Consider the following 11,233-nt stretch of genomic DNA (forward strand, 5'->3'; position numbering starts at 1 on the left):
TGTCTGTGTGGTACATGTATCAGGCTGTTCCATTACTCTGCACCTGTACTGTCTCTGCCTTCTGCCCACTCCTCTTCTAGCCCTGTACCTTTCTCCAGATCTATGTTGGTGCCACATTGCCATGACCCCACTGCTGCTTCCATTAGTCACCACCATAGGAACCATGTTCCCAGAGACAGATCCTGGTCCCTATGCAAAAACAGATCAGCAAGGTAAGAAGGAAAAGCCCCTGCTATCACCAGCCAGCTTGAAATTCTTCCAAGCCTTGTCCAAAAGGGTCAATAATTCTTGTAGTAAGACACTTTTTCTGGTATTAGTGTCATGAACATTTTAAAATGGCATCAGCCATTAATTACTATCACAACTTTTAACTCTCTGTTTCTGTTTCAAATTTTCCCCAGTTCAATCAGAACCAAAAGTTAATGCCCATTGGCTAATTTCCAGTGCATGCCTCCACAGAACAACTGTTGCCTTTAACTGGTGGAGAGATCAAGGCTTGAACTGACAAAAGACATCTGTATCTTGGAAAACAAATTAATGTTTATGTTTTAATTTATAAGTTCCTGGCTCTTTTACGGTTCCTGTTTTTCAAGTAACGTCTCTTTGGATTCCTAGCTGATGGAGAGTCAAAATGGAAAAGGCCCATGAGAGAATTATCACAATACAACATCTGGTCTGCATTGGAAAGAGCAGAGAAAGATATTCAACATCTTGGAGACCAAGAGGCAGCTGTGAGGCACTTTCAAAGTCTGTGAAAAATCGTGCAGGTTGTGGCCACCTGGGCCAATATAGTATTGTTTTGGGATGAGCTACTCTGCTTTCTAGAATCTGGATTTTAATCTCACTTCAGTACAGATACATGAGAGCTGGGAGTGGTATGAAAGGTGTTTGCTTTTCATAATGTTAATCTGAATCCCAGCATTGTCCTAATTATATTGTGGGGTTTTGCCAGTCTCACAATTTTCTTTTCAGCGTGTTAGCTAGGAGTCAAAAGGCTTTCTCAGGGCTTTTGGCATAGCTTTATAGGAAAAAAGGATGGAAAGGACTTTGTGTATTTTTGGAAGAATATTTTGCATCCTGCTTTAAACTATTCCAGAAGGTTAAAGGACATTAGCTACACTGCATATTGGCTAGGGTACTGGTATGTCATTAACGGCAAGTTTTGCTTTGTCTAATTGTTCAGGTTTCTTCAGTCACAGACTATGAGAAATGCAAAGAAATCATGGAGCAGCCCAGGCAGTAAGGTTACCACTGGATTCAGAGGGAACAAAGTCCTTCCACCACATGAAACTTTGGTCCTTTAAGTCATCATAGCTCATGCAGAACATAAACAATTTGACATGTATAACAAGAAACACTGCAAATTGTTTTCCAAACAGGCATATACTGCAGATGGAAGAACTGATGAAAATTGTTTATAAATGAGGAACTAAATGTAGATTTTTCGAGAACAAGGTTGCTCTCTTCCTTGCCAAGACAAACAAATCTGATAGAACATCTCATTGCTTTAGGCTGCCTGAGGACCCACTGGAAAGTCTATGGACCTTTCTCCACAGTAAATTTGTGTGTTGTCAGTACATAAGCGTATTGTCCACAGTTGCACTGTGGCAGCTGCAGAGGAAGTGGAAGGTTCTCAAGGAATACATGAGGGAGAACTAGATTTTTGGCTCCTAACACAGTATGGAGTGCTTTTGGAAGCTGTGGAAGTTTATGAGCTGAATGTTACTGCTACAAAAGGTTATCTGTGAGTTAAGCATAATGGTAATTAATCTGCTATCTGTAGATCTTGACACTGACAACATGATGAAATTGAGAATTCCTGTTCTTTAGAATTGCAGTTTTCCAAAATGCCTTCATTCCTATAATGACAGGATTGTTAGAGGTTTTCAGTGCACAGATGTTTTTACAAGGCAGTATATAGTCATCCCAAACAACTGTTTTTAATGGGACAGTTATTTAAAAAAGCATGTAACAAGAGCATAAATACAGTCCCTGATACTAACATAAAACATGTATTAGCAAAATAATATAGTTTTATTTCCCTCATACGTAGCAGGCCCTGGAAATATAAAACTAATCATGTCCTTAAAATACTGTTATAGCTGTAAACATCTGGAAAAGAGGACCAGCAGCATCCTCAGCTGCATTAGGAAAAACATTGCCAGCAGGTCAAAGGAGGTGAATGTTCTCCTTTACTCAGCACTTGTGAGACTTCAGCAGGAGTAATGTGCCCACTTTTGGGCTCCCCCCAGCAAGGAGGACATGGACATACTGGAGTGACTGCAGGTAAGTCCATGGAGGTGATTAAGAGACAAGAGCATCTGTGATATGGTTACCCAAAGAGGCTGTGGAGCTGGCATCCTTAAAGGTACTCAAAACTCAATTGGGCAAACTCCTAAGCAGCCTTATTTGGGTGATTCTGCTTTGAGCTGGGGGTTGAACTGGATGGTCTCCAGACGTGCTTCCAACCTCAGTGGTACTGTGAATATTTGAAGCAGTTTGCTTATGTCTGGTCAGCATTTTAGCTGGAACTTGACTGCATAGGAATCCTAAAGAAAGCAAAGTCTGTAACCCTAGAAATACATCCAGATGGCTGAGGCCCAGAAAAGGCATAATGAGAGCTGCTAAGTATTTTGAATGTCTCCTCAGAGTGATATTTCACTTAAAAATACAAATATAGAAGTGACTTGGGTCTTCTTATCAATGACATTGAATACCCAGTGATCACTAGTATGATCTCTTGTTTCATCTGGACTGTAAAGGGTAATAGCTTCTCTCTATTTTAGTTTAATCTTGCTCTGGAAAATCTTACCATATACCTTATTTTATAAATGAATATTTGATGCTTTATGGTGCAGAATTAATTTGTTGGTTTGTTACATGCTTTCTTTCCTTATTAGTACTGATATTAAAATATTGCAATGTGTTTTGACATATTACTTCAGTAATAGGCACATACTATGTGTCAAGGACTTGAGAATGTCATCATTTGATCAAGGTAAAATCAAAATATATAATTACATTGCATATTCTATGGCACTTAGTGTCTAACTATTCTTACAGCACCTTCAGACAACAAAGATTAAATTCAGAAATGGCTTTCATATTTTCATGACACAAGTTTTATATAGCAAGGCAAAATAATGTATTTTTTTAGGTCAGCTGAATAGTGATAGGAAGATTTACCTTTGGTTTTCATCATGAAAATGCCAAGGAACTAACTTGCAGTGTTGAGAATTCCCAGGTCCTCCTTTTGAAAACTCTTTGTCTTTTGTGTTGCCTCTAGGAAAAAGGGAAAACATTCTGGAAAACAAGAAATGAAGGAATGTTGTACAATGAATTAAGAAATAAATAGATTATAGAGCGCTTAATTTTAGTTTTCTGCACTCCAGAAAATGAAACACTAAGAAATAACCTGTTTCTTTATTATCAATATATGGAGTCACACTGGGTTTGGCAGACAACGACAGCAGCTTATGAATAGCAACTGTGATAATTATTAGAAGACCATAAATTTTGCAGTGGCTGAACTCATCCTAAAATCACAAAATTAAGTCTTCAGACATAAGTAACATACGAAGGTCAAATACACTTAGTCATAAGTTGCTATCATCTGCCATCACTTTTCCATGACTTAGTGCTCTTACAGCAAATCTCCTCTGATTGCAGTAGACTCTGCGTGGGATGGGGGTTTTGGTGGGGAGAGTGTTACTTTAAATTGGCACCTCTAGCAGCAGTTCCTATTTCTAATGTTTTCCTTTTATACATTTATAGCCTATTATATCTATCCAAGCCTGGCATAGCTCCAAGTCACCCATTTCTCAGTAATACAGGAAATTAAATCTAAAGTCTAATAAGCACGGAGGCTTATGCAACCTTCATTCGCTGAAAAAAGTATTATGTAACTTAATAATATTACCTTGTCTTTTGATGGCTAGAGAGTTGTGCACTTTGTTTCTCTGTAGACCAAATAGGTTCTGCATTTGGACTACAGGAGGCTGGGTTGATCCAGCATTTTCTGCAAGCTTTCTGAATGTCACCTCAATATTACTCTCTTGTTGAAGGACTCCCTGAAACTTCCATGTCTACGGTTTGGCGCCCTTCTTCCACTTCTCCCTGTGGTAGGAACCCAGTCCGTTCCCTGGTGCAAGGCCTGTGTACCCTGTATTCTTACCCCAGGGGTGCTGAGTGCTCTCACTCATTCTTCCCCCCGGGATTTTCTCCAGCCTGACCAGATTTCTGCCTATTCTATCCCATTTTCTATTAATACCCCCTGCAGTTCTGTGTTGGTGGGTGCAGCATTTGAAAGTGCAGAAATCTGGCTTGAGACCACGCAGATTAGCACCATAATTTCAGGGTCTTGTCTCCTGCATGTATCGGTTTATTAAGTGGATTTATACTGAATAATTTTAAACTGTTGCAGCCTTCTGAAACTGTTTCTGTAACACACAGAGTGACATAAGGTCACCGGTGCTGTGGAAATTGGTTTTGCAGCTGATATGTTAATTCAGCAAGAGATGAGTTCTTGCAGAACACGAAGAAAATGATTTTAATATAGTGCCATGCTACTTCATTGGCTTTCAGGAAAGAGGTAATTAAGACATTCAAGGGAGATTCAGGTCTCTGGAGAAAGTACCATTATGGAAATACAAGGTTATTTTTACTGCACAGCTTATTAGCTGCTTTTCTAAAAGCAAATCAACTGAATGTGGTGGACTCAAAATAACATTTTCACCTGCTCAGGAAGATGAGAGATAAGGTACTTCTGTAAACTGAGTTCAATATAAGACTTGTCACGGTCTCTCCTGTGTCACTCACCCCAGGTTTACAGTAACCACTGCTGCAGTTTTCTGGATGACAGCTTTCATCCAAATACATCCAGGGCCCTTAATATGGCTCTACTAGTGCAACTAATTGCAATGAGGAACAGAATTACATTCATGATGCCTGAGGAGAAGGAGAATCTCTGCACTCGGTATGAATAAGGGGTAGCAAAGGCCTAATTTTTCAGAAATAATTAAGTTAAATTGAAAATAATTTTAATAGCCAATCCCAAAGAAAAATCACCAGGAATTTAGAAGCCCTGTATTTTTTCCAAACAGTGCGCTTATACCAGGGAATTACTGAGCACCAAAAGTATAATAACTGTTATATTTACTGTATGAAGATACGAAAGGAAAACAATTTTACCAGCATAAACTGCTTCATCTTTTTGAGATGAAGAATGAACAAAATAAAATTGAGTTTCTAAGAAACAATTCTAAAAAATCTCTATTATAAAAATTGTATTAGATTTTACAAGGTATTTTAATATTGAGATAATAACGGAGAAAATGGCATTTTACTCTATGTTCTTTCATAAAACAGGTACGATAGTGCTATTCCCAGAGGAAAGACACCAGTTCCAACAAGAGTAGTGTCTGTTCTAGAATTAAGGATAACTTCTCAAAATATCTACATAAACAAGAAGGTTAAAAAGCTTAATGTGAAAATAACAATCTCTTCTTGAACAGCATCTACTGTGTCCAGCCTATTCTGTTTCAGATGGCCCAGGAGCACAAACAGGTATGACATCATATCATTTTACATCATTAATGGAAGTGTTTCCTTTCAAAACTACAATGTTATTTTCTGCCCAAGCTTTCTTTCATTAATTCCAAAGTTATTTTGACCCAACCATCTCTATGTATGTTTAGCTATGTTACCTAAACACGGTTTTCCAGTACTTTCTAGTATGGACTTTATACTGAACAATTTGTTTAATTGCATTACATGACATTTTAATAAACTAACTTTCTAAAAATCTATATTGATGTCTATTCTGATCTTTCCTGATAATCTGCTTCAGGGTGGCATTATTATGGAACAGACTACCTTGGAGGTTGCTTTAGCTATTTTAACTTCATTCCTGTAATCCACCACAGTCTTAATTTTTCAGCTGCTAACTTCTCTGACAATGAACATTGTTATAAAACCAGTTATTTAAGAGAGAGTAAATTTGACTCTGAATTTCATTGTCACCAAGGTTTCTTTGTTGGTGCAATACCTGTAGATGGATTATTTTCAGCAGAGTCTTCAGAGGCTCTGCCAGTGCCTCAGCAGTACTCCTCAAACCTCTTCTGCTGAGACTATGCCGCAGTGGGTGGCAGTAATGATGATTTAACTCCTTTACTGAAGATGGATAACTACAAGAATAGAGAGGGATCTAATATGTGGAATCCATGTGAGTAACGTCACCAAAATCCAGTAAACCACAGCTGCTGGGTAAGATCTGCAAACTCCATTGGGAATGAGTTTGCTTTCCTGGCTGACAGAGCTCAGTGTATCATTTTAGCTTGTCTGAGATTTTCTGTGCTTGGTTTCTTCCCAAAGTGGTTTGGTTTTCTCAGATGCTAGACCACTTCTTCCAAGAGTTATCTTAGGTGTCAAGCAAGCTTCTCTGGAGAAGTTTGTTAACTATTTATTCATTTGGTTCAGTTTAGGGAACTGATGTTTGCTGTAACACTCCATTTCAGTTCAAAATGGCTCGAGGGCAGTGGGCAGTTGTGGAGCAAGCTCTGAGGCTGCCAGCCAAAAACTTGATTTACTGGTTATTCCTGTCACTATAATGATTAATTGGGAAGAGTTTGCAGAAGAAGTGAGAAGAATGAAACTTGTGCAAATTTCATTTAAAAAGAGATACTAACAAAGAGAAAAAATCATCGACTGAGACAGCTACTTAAAAGACTTTTTCTTAACTGAAGGCTTTAAAATTTCTGTGCCTTGCTTTTAACAGTTATATATTTGTCAGACTAGAAATGGAAATGCTCCACTGAGTAAACTTTCACATACTGCTAAGGAGAGTTTGGAGAAGGACTGTGGTATGGTCAGTATTAATTGAAGGGTCTGTAGTGTTTGGGCTACAGAGGTCCATTTGAAGAAGAGACAATACTATGCCAGAGACATGGAAGCTGTTCATCCCCGACAGAGTTTATGCATGTGTGATCCCCAGGCAGAATATAGCACAGTCCATTGACAATCCAAGAGGGGAGGAGCTGGGTCCAAGTCTTCTTATCCACCTTCACTTTATGCAAGTGTAAATAACAAATTGTATGCAGTAACTTTTTGAAGAGATAGAAATAGAAAATGCAATTCAGTGTTTAAGGTTGCATTCTCAAGCTTACTCGCATAGGCACACTTAGGATGGATACACGCTGCACACAACTTTGAGAGCTCCTGCTATTTTCAGTTCTGGCTCCTGTGCTTTACTGACTCGACTGTATAGTAGATAGAGTACTCATAACAGTAATACCCTGTTACCTTAACTGTGAAAGGTTTTTCTGGGAATCTAATGTCCAACAGAAAAGAATTCATTGTTTTGTTTTGTTTTTTTCAGCAAGCATTTAAAAGATCCACCAGTTCATCTCTATCACAGCTTATTTTTCTTGTGGCTTAGCTTGGACACTAATCTGCCTGTTGAGTTTACATTTATGGAGTACGACCTAATATTTTCTCCACGCGTTCGGTATTATGATTTTGATTTTGCAAGTCTTGTTGCTTGGGATACTTGCACAAGTCATGTCTGTTTGCACAGCAACGACAGAACTGGGGTTCAGATGCTGCTAATTAATCAGTCAAGAAGGAACAAAAATAGTTCTGAAGGCTACTACTCTTGGCTGATGCTCAGAAGTGTTGGTAAGAACTGTAGAGACAACTGAGTACACTGCTGGCAGTATTTGTTATACATTTTATTTCATAAGTGGATTTTTAGGATTTTTTGTTTTAATTTAGTTATTTTACTCTGCTTAGCAGTTCTTGTCTGAATACACTTGTTGTTTTTCCAAAATGCCTGCTCTGGTTTAGGTGCTTTTGTTGGCACTAGTCAGCTTTTCATCCATGTAGTAATGTCCACAAGGTGGTGCCACAGCTAAAAAGTTAGCAATAAATAACACAAGTATAATTTGATAATTCTATCACGTTTTTATAGCTGACTGAAGTATCTGCATCATCAAAGAATTAATAACTGTTTTATAAGCACATCATCTGCATTTCTAATGACATCACAGTTTTGCAAGCCTGTTTTTTAAATCACTTGTGTAAGCAGAGCTGGGTCTGTTTGCTGTCTGAGTGGGAGCAACACACACACGTGTGACAGTCCAAAATCATGTACAAAAGGGAATAAGTAGACAGGCTGATGATGAATGTAGAACTGTGTCTGTAGAGACTAAGACCAGCAGAGCTGTGTATGTCCTAGCAGGGTTACCAGTGCAAAGATCATGCCCACCAAAGTGTCTTCTCATGAACGACACAAGGAGATGTATGTCTAGATTGCTTCAGCGGTACCACAGGAGTCAGCCTGAATCTGGACAAGCAGAATAGTTCATCCTCAGCTTCAGCTAAGTCAGCTTCCATGTAATCATCCTGGCGTGGCCATGGCATGTGGTAGCCTCGGAGGTTTTTCTGCAGCCAGCAATAGCCTTATTTCCCTGTCGTACAATAATGTACAGTTGACTGTTAAATCCAAAGTTCTTACAGAGGGACCTGCTATGAGAGCAGTTGGGCTGGTATATACAGGTAAAATTTGGTAGGAGCCTTTTTTTCTTCAATCATAGTTAAAAAGACAGCCACCCCAAACTGCAATTAGTGAAGGTGATCAAGTGTATGAGCCCCTTTCTACACAAGATCAGACTAGAGAAAGTAAAAGGCAATAACAGGGAATGCAAAATGAGTACACAAATCAACCACTCACTACAGAAAAAACAACAAAATTTACTGGATAAAGTTCTTTGTATGGATCTGAATGGCTATACTGTTTTATAGCAAATTTGCATGTCCCAGAAGAGCTGAAGTGCAGAGGTGCTTGGTCATTCCTCTCAGCACATTTGTTCCATTCTTCAGCTGCCCTTGGCCACATGGCCATGGTTGCTTCTTGCTCCTCTCAAATGACCTCTGCGATGCAGGTATGCATGCTAACCCAGTAAATATTCTCCATAACATTCTGCAATGGATAGATAAGTTTGAATCATTATTCATCACATTATTTTGTACCAAAAGCAGCAAGAAAAAAGGGTAATTTAAGATAACTTTCAAGCAAACATTGCGTTTGTTGTTTCTTCCTGCTAGAATCTATCATAATAATGATAGACCTGTATCCGAAAGGTAACAGGTGTTGCTTAATGTATTTTCTCTAAATTGCTGTATTATTGTTATAAAACACACTAAAATTCTGGTGGCTTGTAAGGAATTCAGTGGAAATTACATATACTTATGAAAGATGGTCTGACCCCCAACTATAAAGCAGAATGAGAGTAGAGGTTTATCAGGTCCAATTCTAAAAGTCGTCAGATAACACAACTGCCACCTCTTTTTGTTTTTTCTAAGGATCATATTTTTAAATTGTATTTTAAAGTGGCTTATGTTTTTTTTTTTTAATTTGTATTGATTTTAGCATCTGTTTAGAAAGTCAGAATCACAGAACCAGCTAAAAGAGCAAAGTCACTGAACAGGCCAGCTAGATTTATTTTGCAGGTCAGTCACTCTGGTCAGTTAGTTTGGACTGAATCACGACAGTGACGTTTGATCAGAGTACTTCTGTAAGATTGTTCTGAGTCTATGGCTGCAATGTGTGTTGCAATTAGAATGATGTGTTTCTGGTTTAGTTTGGACTTCGCTTTTTCTCTGACTTCATAAAATGACTTTCAAAAATGTGTATTTTTCAGATGTCTTACACAGAGAAGAAACAATGCTCAATTCTAAGAGGAATTGCAGAGCATCTGAGACCATACCTTTAAGTCTTCACTGTATGTAAAACCCAGGTATTATCTTTTTAAGATAATTTAATAATTAAATTAATAATTTAATGTAATTTAACAACCAAGATGAAATCCTGAACATTTGCCCTTGCAATATTTGTGTGATTTTGGGTTTTGCTGGAAATCCCTTAAGTGCTTTTAAAACATCAAAACTATTTTTCCTCTAGGTCTGGTTTTCTGGTTTCCCATTTAGGCAGTCATGAACAAAACATGCTTTAGCCCTATGTCTATACCTAAATCTACATTTAGATCCCTTTAAATATTAGAAGGAGGTAATTTTCAGTGTTCTAAGTTAGGAGTCAGCCTGAGCACGGCTCAGAAATCATCCTGCAGATGCACAGTGTTAACCGGAAACAATTTAGAATGGCAGTGGTATCCTGCAGGATGTGTGCAACTCGTTCGGCAATGTGTTGATTTACACAGGACTACATTATAGATTATACATTCTGGTAATTGTGGTATTGTTATTGCCAGGCTATATCTAAGCACAGGAAATACATATAAGCGCATTTGAAGTGATAACATCCACTTCTGTTTAAAAAGCAGTATTTTATTCGTGTCGAAAAACTCACATAATACAGCATTTGCAAGAGAAAATAGACAATTTCCAAATTAGGACTTAGCAAGACTTCTAGGGAAAAAGCTGCTTCATGATGGGAGGCCCATAACCAGCATTTGCAAGTAAATCCACAAACTTTTATTCTCAATTGCTTTAAAAAATACGGGGTTTTTGTATGGACTCTAATCCAAGAACAGAAGGAGACAATGCATTTCCATCTGAAAACACAAGAAAGATCAAAATAAATGTTTAGTGTGTCACCAAAACCACAGTACAAGTTTCTGTTAAAGAGAATGAGTAATACCATTCTAGCTATTAGAATGCTGTGAGTAGATAATAATTCCATCTGACTGGTAGGGCAGATTATGTATTCTGCAAGAAAATTATCCCATCTAAAGTCTTGCCCTATTTCATCACCTCAGTAGGAAAGCCTACCCACCATACCCGTTTACCTGAAGCCCCTCTATGCTTGCTTGTCTAATATTGGGATTCAGGAACATCCAACATCCCCAGTCCTGTCTTGAAGTTCAGGAACAGTTTGACTCAGACCTTGACTTGAAAATGCACGCAGGGTCCTGCTACTGCTCCCAGGATGTAGGATTTGGGTTCATCCTCAGCTCTGCAGCTGAAGATAGCATACAGTGAGGCCGTGAGGCCCCTCTCAGAGCCCTTCTCACCATTTCTCTGTAGAAAGCACAGGCTTCAGACCAATCTATGCACTTAGGAAAATGACTGATCAAGTCAAAGGTCTCCCAAGTTTCCCCCCTGGGAGGGGGTATGGATCTCTCCAGAATGACGAAATATCCATCAGGGTTTGTATGACAACCTCTTTTCCACAGGCAACACTAACTGACAAAACGTAGTTAACTATTATGCATGTTAT

The 11,233-nt window shown here is 38.5% G+C and overlaps 2 long non-coding RNA genes across 2 annotated transcripts; one reads left to right on the top strand and one right to left on the bottom strand.

Annotated features, from left to right (window-relative positions):
* LOC133268327 (uncharacterized) lies at positions 1 to 9,074 on the bottom strand. The gene is made up of 3 exons (XR_009743037.1): positions 8,753 to 9,074; positions 3,187 to 3,303; positions 1 to 189 (listed from the first exon to the last, which is right to left on the bottom strand). It is a non-coding gene; the product is annotated as an uncharacterized LOC133268327 (long non-coding RNA).
* Positions 139 to 5,804, top strand: LOC133268326 (uncharacterized). Its single transcript, XR_009743036.1, has 2 exons — positions 139 to 212; positions 616 to 5,804. It is a non-coding gene; the product is annotated as an uncharacterized LOC133268326 (long non-coding RNA).
* Positions 9,075 to 11,233: the final 2,159 nt, after the last annotated feature.

The sequence above is a fragment of the Pezoporus flaviventris genome, unplaced genomic scaffold (genome assembly GCF_033815535.1).
Source record: "Pezoporus flaviventris isolate CSIRO_AGI_PZ_B2104156 unplaced genomic scaffold, CSIRO_AGI_Pfla_v1 ptg000013l, whole genome shotgun sequence".
NCBI lineage: Eukaryota > Metazoa > Chordata > Aves > Psittaciformes > Psittacidae > Pezoporus > Pezoporus flaviventris.